Genomic DNA, 10328 nt, shown 5'->3' with positions numbered 1-10328 from the left:
GCACACACACCCCTCCACCAATCCATGTGTACAACCCGTAGACACACGGCCGACCACACCGCCCAACAAAGGGCACTGAGAGCCTCATCCAGGTCCCCTTTCTGGCCAGGCAAGCATCCTCAACAGCAAACGATGCCTGAGTGACAGCCATGTTCTCCCATCTTCCCTCTACTTTTGCCACGTTCCTTCCTCCCAGTTCCAGCCTGGACCCTCCCTCCCTCCACCTCTGGTTCCTCCCGCAAAACATCCCATGCTGAGTCTCGTGCTGTCCTGTGATGCTCTTCCCCTGCACTCATCACAGTTTTCCAGTACTTAGAGGCCGCTGCAAAGAGGACGGAGACTCTCTCTTAACAAAGAGACGCATGGAGAGGACAGGGAGCACCTGGGAGGGGTTTCACCTTGATGTAAGAAAGACATTTTCTACAGTGAGGACAACCATTCGCTGCAACGGCCTCCCCAGGGACATGCTAGAGTCCCCATGACCGGAGGTTTTCAAGATGCCATTGGACAGGATGCTAGATAATCCCATGCAGGCTCCCTTTCCCGCAAAAGGTTGGACCGGATGGTCTTTTGAGGTCCCTTCCAATCAGGGCGATTCTATGATTGTATGACTATTTGGGAGAAACCCGTAGTTCTACCAAGGGAGGAACTCTTTTGGGCACTCAGCCGGCTGGGATTGGAGAAGAGGGGAGAACGAAACATGACTCTCTTGCAAAGCTGATGCCCAATGTCTTTAATGAGAAAAATCACAGGAAGATGGAAGAGGCGAGAGCTTAAGCAATGCCTTTTGGAGGCTGAGTAAAGCTCAGAGAAGTGCTGCCGTCCAAAGGAAAACCTCCACGCCAGGGGTGCTGCTTTTCCTTTTCCCCTTCAAGGCTCTGGCAAGTCATGCATCACCTAGACCCATTGGCACGGAAGGAAGGAGGAGGCATCGCATGGGGAGCATAAGGCGAAGCAGAGCAAGGCGGGGAAAGAGAGGGGCTTCCCTGGGAAGAGTCGGAAGGCCAGCGCGGGCCCCTTCCTCCAGGCGGAGCGGTTGGGAGCTCGGCTCCTCTGCAGACCATGGCCGCGCTCTCCGGGCTGGCTCCAGGGCTTTCCTGGCGGCTCCTGGCGCTCGACCGACCACGGGCCGGCAATCCACGGGCTTCAGCATAAGAGATTGCCCCGTCCCAGAGGCCCGCAGAGCCCACGGCCCAGACCGGACCACCCAAAGCCCCCCAGCCCCAGGGAGCCCCCAGAAGCGATGGGCACACTGCCAGCGCTGAGAGAGCTCCCCACGGCAGCTGACGCGGTGGACCCCACGGCTGTGCTCTGAGGGAAGGAGCTGAGGATTGGGCCCGGCAGCGTCACCAGGACTGGCGGGGGCTGGATCGCAACGCTGGAGTCGGCGCACCGGGTGACGCACGGCTCGTTGCAGCTGTTGGCAAGCGGGGTTGGGCCGCAGGCAGCTGGCAGGCACGGGCTGTAGCACGACATGTCTCGCGGAGGGAGGTGACCCTGCAAGACCGGGAGGGAGCAGAGGGCGTTAGCTGTCGAGCCCTTTCAGACCCGCAGCTCGGCTCCTCTGAGAGCGAACAGTTGCGTGGGTAGGGTCAGATCTCCCTGGGAAGTTCCTTTCCGTGCCAGGAGTGGCCAAGGCAGGTCGCTGCACTGTGGATGGGGGAGGAAGCACCTGGTGACCGGTCAGACGGTACTGGACGTCCAGCCTCAGACGTCAGCAGAGGCCCTGCTACAGAAGAGCCCAACTGACTGACTCCCTCTCGGAAGGGAACAAAGCCTTCCCTCTTCCCTCACCAACGCACCTCCCGGAAGAGGGCAGCACAGTGTATTTTCAAGCCTGGACCACGTACCAGAGGGAGCATGCACAGAAGGGAAGCAGTCCCCCTGACAGAAATCCCACCAGCAGGAAGAGAAGGAGTGAGTTCAGACTTACCAAGTTCACCGCGGAGAGCAAGGGAAGAGATGTGGATGGAAGGGCCTGGAGTGGCACAGGCTTTTTATCTGGTGAGCTAGTGCCTGAGGAGACCTGAAACACACCTTCTTTGTGAAGCACGTAAACAAAGAGCAATTTGAGGCTTGCAAAGCACAGCCAGGAGATGAAGAACTTGTCTCTTTCATCTGAAAGGTCTGGCTTGCATTTCCCTATTGGGTGAGAGCACGGTGATGCATTAGACGCTGGCTCCTCAAAGCAACGGTCATCTGAGGTCCCATGCCAGGTCCCAGGAACGGGTTTCAGTAGCTCCAGGCCCTGCATGTGGGTTGTGCCCATCCTTGCTGGGGAACGTGACTACCACTCTCAGCCAGGCCTTCAGCTGTGGAGCCCTCCTGACGAAGGCCACTCACGTGGGTCTCCTGCTGAAGGGCTGAGGCTGACCCTGAGAAACACAAGGCCCCACAGGGCCGTGGAAGGGCTCAGCAATCGGCCAAGCCCCGGCTGGATGCCTGTCCGGCCGAGGGACACGGAAAGGAGGGGACTCAGATCCCCAGAGGTGGTTGGAAGGTGAACGCCAGAGAAGGACCCTCTCTGAGATGGAGAGACGGGCCACTGTGTGAAGGGATGGGGGCACTGGGACCATTCCCAGAGGTGGCCAGGTAGCTCTGTGGTGGCCTCAAAACAAAGGAAAAAAGGGGGAGGGGGGCGGGGCGGGGGGAGGTCTTGTTCTACGGAAATCAGTCCATTGTCATTCTCAAAATTCTCATTCTCAAAGAGGGCAGGCAGTCAGTGCCAAGGGTGCAAGGTCAAAGTGGCTGAGGAGTGAACTCACAGGCATTTGACTGAGGGTGCTTTTCACTTTTCGCAAGGCTGGTTGCCTTGTGAAAAGTCCTGAGAAGGACACGCCCTCTTGTGGCTGCAGTTCAAAGCAGAAGGCGTCTTGCGGAGCAAGGATGGGCCTGTGCTGTCCGCTTCCTGCCCTCAGGTGTTACCACACGCCTGCTGGGGCAGGTGGATGCATGCGCCCTCTCCCGCTGCCTCAGCTTTGCTCAGGCGCAGCAAATGCCAGGCTCCTCATTGCGGTAGAGGAATGCCTCCCCACCCTTCCCGCACTCAGCAGCGGGGCAGGATGGCAGGCCAAGGAGGAGAGCAGCCCAGCGACGGTACTCACCGCCTGCTGTGGTGGAGCTGTGACGGGCTGTGTCACGCTCCTGTCTGGTGGCAAAGGAGGCTACGTGAGGAGCAGAGTGTCTGTCCTGGCCTCTGCTCCTCTTTGCACGACCTCTCAATTGCCAGAAGGGAGAGCAGAGAGGGAGGAGCAGCAAGGCTGTTCTTCAAGAAGAAGAAGAAGAAGAAGAAGAAGAAGAAGAAGAGGAGGAGGAGGAGGAAGAAGAAGAAGAAGAAGCAGAAGAAGGAGGAGGAGGAGGAGGAGGAGGAGGAGGAGGAGGAGGAGGAGGAGGAGGAGGAGGAGAAGTTCTCTCTTTACCCACCGCGGCCTTTGGCACTTGCTGGTGCACAATAGTAGTTCGAGCGCTAATCCGTTAGTGCACCAGCCGGGAGCAGAGCAGCCATAGGGCAGGTCGTCCCATTTGGGGAGCTTCCCTCGGGGCTGGTTCGTGCTGGCAGCTTCCTCCGCGGAGACTGCTGTGGGCAACCCGTGCCTCTTCTGCGGGGCTGGGCCATGTCTCAAAGGGCCACATCTCGGGTCTTTGGGGGCCGGAAGAGACAGGCAGCCACTTCCCCACCCTTCAGTTGAGAACATGCTGGGGGTCGAGTGCCTCGCAAGTTCCTCACAGAGCCTCATAGCCTTTCAGGAGGGAGCATCACTGGCTGCTTTGTCAGTGCACTTCCAGTTCCACCTGGAAGAGCGGCACGAGGGGCTGCCTCCCACGCTGGCGCCATACTGACTCCTGGGACCTGTTTCGGCCTGTACGGAGGGAGCACGTTTCTGCTGTGAGCTGTGGCACTGGGTCGACCGTCCCGGCAGGATGGCACGACAGCCCCAGAGCACAGCCCTGCTGGAAACAACGGCAGAAGGGAGACAGAGCCCTCAATCCTTTGCAGGACAAGGCAACATCCCCCTTCCAAGACCCTTCCCCAAACGGCACGGCCGCTCGGGTGAGAGCATGGCCCATCTTCCCAAGAAGCACGGGCAGTGGGAGGCTTTTTCCAGGCAGCTCTCAGGGCTGGCGACACGCGCCTGGCCTTTGAGCTGCCCCAGACCTTTCCAGACCGGCACAGTCTCCTCTATGCCTCGTAGGGTAGCAGGGAGCACCACCTGGTGCCACTCAGCGGCTGCAGCCACTGAGTCCGGTGGTCTGTCACAACGGTCCGTCAAAAAAGCAGGCTCCCCAGGTCCTGGACACATAGGGGCGGCAACTTTCCTCAGTTTGGTCTGTGCTCCAGAAACGTCCGGGAGCGGGAACGTCGGGGCACGTCCGTGCTGTCCTTCTCTGGCAGCTGTTTCACCAAGGAGCATGACAGGATCTCAAGGAGTCACCAAGTGGTTGGGCAAGATGCTAACAGCCATGACAACGCTGTACAAAAAGCTGCATTTCTGCAGGAATGCGGACGTGAGGTTGCGCCTAGGGTCCTCTGCACGTCTGAATCCTTGTCCCCCGGAGCCCCCGATGCTAGCACGTGGATGATTTGCACCGAGGTGGGGCTGAGGTCTCTCATACTGCCTTGGCACTTTTTGGTGACTCACAGGTGACTCCGAGGTGGTCTGCTGGTGCCACCTTGCAATTAAAGGGACCCGAATGTGCCAATCCATCCCTGCCAGGGATGAGCCAGGGAAAACAAGCCAGACCCTCTGGGTCAGTGACCTGAACAAGCCAGCCGGCAATGATGCAAAGATGACTGTTGTTTGGGAAGACTGCGCCGAAGCAGACAGGCCCACTTGGCGATGGCTCACTTTCAGGCACGAGTCAGCAGGCTCCTTCACGGCTCTGCAGGGCCACGTTGAGCCGTTGCTTCTCCTCGGGAGAGCAACGAGTAAAGTCGTGGCAGGCAAGGCAAGGGCTGTGCAGTTCCCAGAGAAAACACTCTGGCCTTTCCTGACTGCAGACAGCAGCTGAACTGCGGGGCTCCCTTTGCACGGCTGGAAAGTGTGTGCGTCTCCGAGGCCTGAGGGGAGCAGAGATCTGCCACCGAGTAGCCTGATCCACTCCAGCAATGGCCTGAGTGGACACACATCCCTGCGCACAACGGGGTTTCTCTGCAGACCGCAGGAGGGCCTTGTATGACCATCGCCTTCCAATCACCCCGCGGGGGTCTGAGTCTCCTCGGTTCTCTGTCCCTCAGCAGAACAGCCATCCCGCAGAGGCTCCCCTGGGCTCTGAGCAACTCCATAGCCTGCAGGCGCTGGTGTTGCTCAGGGTCGGCCTCAGCCAGTCAGAGAGAGACCCTTCTGAGTGGCCTTCAGGTGTGCTCCACAGGCAAAGTCCGATGTAAGTGGTGGCCACGTTCCCCGGGAAGGGCGGGGCGCGCACAACTCCTGCTCATGGCCTGAATCTGCTGCGAGGCTTCACCAGCAACTGGAATGACACCTCAAACGAGTGCTGGTCTGGGGAAGAAACATAATTGCTATCAACAAAATCACTTGAGTGCTACCCGGCATGAAAAGGGAGCCAAGCGTTTCAGGCAAAGGAGGCGTGTCTTTCATCTACCAGCAGAGCTCTGAGGAGCCAAAATTGCTGTTTCTCAACACGCTTCATGTTTGTGCCATTTTTCAGCTCCCCTGGGGCTCTGGGCCGCAGTATAAAAGTGTGCCCGACTCCCAGCTCCTCTGTCGTGCCTTCCTCTGCTCTGTGAAGTTGGTAAGTCCCAATTCATTTTGCCTCTTGTCTCCTCGCTTGGCAGGACAGTTTTTGTGGAGAGGGCTGCATGCATTTTGCCTCCCTTGTCCTCGGTGAATGGTCTAGGACGTGAAACAGGGCATTGGTTGGTTTCTTTGCCAGACGTCGTTCTTTCCAAGGCTCAGGACGTACGGCCAGCACTCCCTAAGCAATGGCCGGCCACTTCCTCCACCATCCGCAGTTCAGCAATGCTCCTTTTGCGTTCCTGGCATGACGAGGAGCTTCCTTGACTCGTGCCCCATCGCAAATCTCTCTCCGCTGAGCTCCCAGGCGCTGCCTGTCCTCAGAGGAGCCGAGCTGCGGGTCTGAAAGGGCTCGACAGCTAACGCCCTCTGCTCCCTCCCGGTCTTGCAGGGTCGCCTCCCTCCGCGAGACATGTCGTGCTACAGCCCGTGCCTGCCAGCTGCCTGCGGCCCAACCCCGCTTGCCAACAGCTGCAACGAGCCGTGCGTCACCCGGTGCGCCGACTCCAGCGTTGCGATCCAGCCCCCGCCAGTCCTGGTGACGCTGCCGGGCCCAATCCTCAGCTCCTTCCCTCAGAGCACAGCCGTGGGGTCCACCGCGTCAGCTGCCGTGGGGAGCTCTCTCAGCGCTGGCAGTGTGCCCATCGCTTCTGGGGGCTCCCTGGGGCTGGGGGGCTTTGGGTGGTCCGGTCTGGGCCGTGGGCTCTGCGGGCCTCTGGGACGGGGCAATCTCTTATGCTGAAGCCCGTGGATTGCCGGCCCGTGGTCGGTCGAGCGCCAGGAGCCGCCAGGAAAGCCCTGGAGCCAGCCCGGAGAGCGCGGCCATGGTCTGCAGAGGAGCCGAGCTCCCAACCGCTCCGCCTGGAGGAAGGGGCCCACGCTGGCCTTCCGACTCTTCCCAGGGAAGCCCCTCTCTTTCCCCGCCTTGCTCTGCTTCGCCTTATGCTCCCCATGCGATGCCTCCTCCTTCCTTCCGTGCCAATGGGTCTAGGTGATGCATGACTTGCCAGAGCCTTGAAGGGGAAAAGGAAAAGCAGCACCCCTGGCGTGGAGGTTTTCCTTTGGACGGCAGCACTTCTCTGAGCTTTACTCAGCCTCCAAAAGGCATTGCTTAAGCTCTCGCCTCTTCCATCTTCCTGTGATTTTTCTCATTAAAGACATTGGGCATCAGCTTTGCAAGAGAGTCATGTTTCGTTCTCCCCTCTTCTCCAATCCCAGCCGGCTGAGTGCCCAAAAGAGTTCCTCCCTTGGTAGAACTACGGGTTTCTCCCAAATAGTCATACAATCATAGAATCGCCCTGATTGGAAGGGACCTCAAAAGACCATCCGGTCCAACCTTTTGCGGGAAAGGGAGCCTGCATGGGATTATCTAGCATCCTGTCCAATGGCATCTTGAAAACCTCCGGTCATGGGGACTCTAGCATGTCCCTGGGGAGGCCGTTGCAGCGAATGGTTGTCCTCACTGTAGAAAATGTCTTTCTTACATCAAGGTGAAACCCCTCCCAGGTGCTCCCTGTCCTCTCCATGCGTCTCTTTGTTAAGAGAGAGTCTCCGTCCTCTTTGCAGCGGCCTCTAAGTACTGGAAAACTGTGATGAGTGCAGGGGAAGAGCATCACAGGACAGCACGAGACTCAGCATGGGATGTTTTGCGGGAGGAACCAGAGGTGGAGGGAGGGAGGGTCCAGGCTGGAACCGGGAGGAAGGAACGTGGCAAAAGTAGAGGGAAGATGGGAGAACATGGCTGTCACTCAAGCATCGTTTGCTGTTGAGGATGCTTGCCTGGCCAGAAAGGGGACCTGGATGAGGCTCTCAGTGCCCTTTGTTGGGCGGTGTGGTCGGCCGTGTGTCTACGGGTTGTACACATGGATTGGTGGAGGGGTGTGTGTGCCTCCTGGGAGGCATGCTCAGCCTCGCTGCTGGCTGGGCCTAGGGGCATGGAGCTGTGGCAGCCTGAGCTCTGCTGGGCTCCTGGGCTCAGCAGCCACCAAACAGAAAGGGATCCTTCTGGTCTGTCCAAACCGCCAAGCTCGTCTGTCGATGAGAAAGAGTTCTGCTCTTCTTCTCTTCCCTGAGGCTGTCCAGGTGAGGTTAAGGTGCCGATGAAGAAGCTGACCTCTCCGCAGCAGGCAGCCCCTTTCTCATCTCCCACAGACTCTCCCTCTGGATTCAGACCCAACTGGGCTGGCAGCGGGGGCAGTGGTCCCCTCTACCTGGCTCGCAGGCCTTAGGGATATGCGAGGCTGGCGGGGGGTGGGGGGGGGTGGGGTGTTGCGTAGGGGGGTGGGGTCAGCAGCATTCTGAGCTCTGAGCCCCTTGGCCAAAGCCCACTCTCCTCTTCTCACATCTTGTTTGCACGCTGGCGCGTCCAGGCACGCTGCTCACAGGTGCTGATCACCATGAGCCACGAGGCATCCTTAGAAGTTGCAAAACTACTGGGAAGCGTGCCCAGAGGAGAGCAAGGTGGGGAGAGCAAGAGCCCCGCGGTCGTGGGGAAGGGATATCCCCAGGAAACGTCCAGGGACTGGGAGAGCAAGGCAGGTGGCCAGAGAGGCAGAAGCGCAAACGTGTGTAAGAGAGGGGAGGTCGTGTGGGCAGGAAGCGGTTCCAGCCACCTCTGTGCCTTTCATAACCACGCTGGATCGTCCCTGTCCCCCCTGACCCCTGCCAAGTCGCTCCTGAGCACCCGGGACAGCACATCCCTTGGTGGCATGGGCTGGCTGCTGGCTACTCCGGCCTCCACACGGGTCTTCCCTGCAGATCCCTGCTTTGTCACAAAACTGGCTAAGGGCTCGGTGTGTCTGAAGTATGAGGGGAGGCTGTGAGAGCTGGGATTCTTCCCATACCTGATGGAAGGCAATGAAGAGGGAGCCACACTCTTCTCAGTAGTACCAACCGGCAGCGCAAGAGGCAATGGGCACAGATTAAACCACATGAAATTCCATCTCAAGGCAAGAAACCACTTTCTTACTGTGAGGCGGGTCAAACAGCGGACCAGGTTGCCCAGAGAGGTTGTGGAGTCTCCATCCGTGGAGATACTCAAAACCCAGCTGGACTATGTGCTAAGCAACCAGCTCAAGTTGACCCTGCTGGAGCGGTTGGCTTGGACTGAAGGATCCCAGGAGGTCCCTCCCAACCCCAACGATTCTGAGATTCTGAGAACAGATAAGAGCACAATGCCTCCCATAAAAAGAGAAAAAAAATCTTACTTGAAACGTGCTGTGACAGAAAGTGGTGTACGCGTATTTTGTTTTTCGTTCCCGTGGCTGGTTGAGCCTTACTGAAAGGCAAGGTAAACAACATCCACTGCTCTTCCCTGCTCCACCAAGCTAAGCTAGTCACCTCACCGTAGAAGGCTACCAGCTTGGTTAAGCATGACTTCTCCTTTGTAAATCCATGCTTACTACTCCCAACCACCTTCCTGGGCTAGCTATGTTTGGAAACTACTTCCAGGACGTTTTGCTCTATCATCTTCCCAGGGACTGAGGAGAGGCTGGCCGTCCTGCGAGTTCCCTGGACCCTCCTTCTTTCCCTCCTTGTTCCTCTGGCCTGTGTGGAGACAGAAGAGGTTGAGGTGTGTCCTGAGCCACTTCAGAACCTTGCAAGTTCTTTTCAGGCAACTCTCTTCTCAAACAAAGGCTTACTTGGGGGCACACATCGAGCTGCTCACACTCAGAAACTCTGACCATTGTTGGGCTGGCCGACGAGGATGGGATTCGAACCCACGCGTGCAGAGCACATGGATTAGCAGTCCATCGCCTTCACCACTCGGCCACCTCGTCAGCATGCTGATGCTGCTCCTGCCACTGCTGCCGCTGCCACTGCTCCTGCTGCTCCTGCTCCTGTTCCTGCTCCGGCTCCAGCTCCTTGCTCCTGCTCCTGCTCCTGACTCCTACACCTTTTTACGCGGTTTGACACGGGAGAGAAGGAGCCAGCCTCCAGCTTTCGCCTTTTGGGGCTGCCTCCACTCTCCCGACAGCTGGGCTGAGCTCCGGGGACCTTTGGGAAATAGGTCTCAGCGTTCACATCAGAAAATGACTGAACAGCAGAGAGAGCCCCCCGCTCCTTCCCGGGAAGGAACACGGGAGAGTGAACCCGGAGTGGCTCAGCGCCTCCAAAGGACTTGAGCCTGACTTTGAGATCGATTTGTCGCCAGCCACGTTCCCCTCGCATTCTGGAAGGATACCACCAGCTCATATGGACAGGGGTCACTCACACTTGACTTGGTGGAGTTTCCACCAGGACAGAGCACGTGCCTCACGCTTGGCCGTGGCGCCTCTGTGCCGTTCCCCCTCGTGCTCACCCAGGATCCCATCACAGGCTGCTTCTCTCCCAGCACAGCTAACAGTCAGGAATGAAGAGGGAGCCGAGGGGCACCGGCCCCACTGCACACAACTCCTCTTTTTACCTGCCAGAGCTCCAGTGCTGCAGAGAGTTGAAACCACTGCGCTGGTCCCCTGAGCCCAGACCTCTCTGTGCCTTGAAGGTCACACCTTGAGCTGGGGGAAATGGTGCAGAGGCCAGGCTTGCTGCCCCTGGTGGATAACAGAAAGGTGGGTACGGGATTGCGCACCGTGG

At 58.5% G+C, this 10328-nt stretch overlaps 1 non-coding gene across 1 annotated transcript; it reads right to left on the bottom strand.

Annotated features, from left to right (window-relative positions):
• Nucleotides 1-9451: 9451 nt before the first annotated feature.
• On the bottom strand, nucleotides 9452-9532 carry TRNAS-GCU (transfer RNA serine (anticodon GCU)). The gene has a single exon. It is a non-coding gene; the product is annotated as a tRNA-Ser (tRNA).
• Nucleotides 9533-10328: the final 796 nt, after the last annotated feature.

Source organism: Pelecanus crispus, chromosome 12 (genome assembly GCF_030463565.1).
Source record: "Pelecanus crispus isolate bPelCri1 chromosome 12, bPelCri1.pri, whole genome shotgun sequence".
Lineage (NCBI taxonomy): Eukaryota > Metazoa > Chordata > Aves > Pelecaniformes > Pelecanidae > Pelecanus > Pelecanus crispus.
The sequence above is the reverse complement of the archived record's forward strand: the minus strand, read 5'-3'. Positions and strand labels throughout refer to the sequence as shown.